The following is a 1,032-nucleotide window of genomic DNA, read 5'->3' as shown; positions in this document are numbered from 1 at the left end:
AAACTATTACATTTAGAATAGATAAACAACAAGGTCCTAATCCATAGCACAGGGAACTATATGGAGTATCCTGTGATAAATCATAATGGAAAATATATAAAAAAGAATGTATATATGTGTATAACTGAATTACTTTGCTGTACAGCAGAAATTAACACAACACCATAAATCAACCACACTTCAGTTAAAAACATTTTTTTAAAGGTCTACAAATAACTAGCTCTGGAGAGGGTATGGAGAAAATGGAACCTTCTTATACTGTTGGTGGAAATGTAAATTGGTGTAGCACTCTGAAAAACAGTATGGAGGTTCCTCAAAAAACTAAAAAGAGAGTTGCCATATGATCCAGCAACCCCACTCCTGGGCATATACCCAGACAAAATCCTAATTCAAAAAGATAACTGCACCCCTATGTTCATTGCAGCACTATTTACAATAGTTAAGACCTGGAAACAATCTAAATGTCCATTGACAGATGAATAGATAAAGAAGATGTGGTATAAGCACAAACAATGGAATATTACTCAGCCATCAAAAGAGTAAAATCATGCCATTTGCAGAAACATAGATGGACCTAGAGATTATTATACTAAGTGAAGTAAGTCAGAAAGAGAAAGACAAATACCATATGATTTCACTTATATGTGGAATCTAAAATGTATACAAATCAATATATCTATGAAACAAAAAACAGACTCACAGATAGGGAGGACAGACTTGTGGTTGCCAAGGGGAAGGAGGGGTGAGCAAGGGAAGGATCGGGAGTTTGGGATTAGCAGAGGCAAACTACTATATACAGGATGAAAAACAACAAGGTCATACTGTATAGCCCAGGGAACCATATTCAATATTCTGTGACAAAAGATAATGGAAAAGAATATGAAAAAGAACATAAACATGTATAACTGAGTCACTTTGTTGTACATAAAAAATCAACACAACATTGTAAATCAACTATACTTGAATAAAATTTTTTAAAAATTAAAAAAATTCCTTCCAAAAACTCAGGAATTAAAGACATGCTTCTATTTT

Source organism: Bison bison, unplaced genomic scaffold (assembly GCF_000754665.1).
Source record: "Bison bison bison isolate TAMUID 2011002044 unplaced genomic scaffold, Bison_UMD1.0 scf7180017846696, whole genome shotgun sequence".
Lineage (NCBI taxonomy): Eukaryota > Metazoa > Chordata > Mammalia > Artiodactyla > Bovidae > Bison > Bison bison.
The sequence above is the reverse complement of the archived record's forward strand: the minus strand, read 5'-3'. Positions refer to the sequence as shown.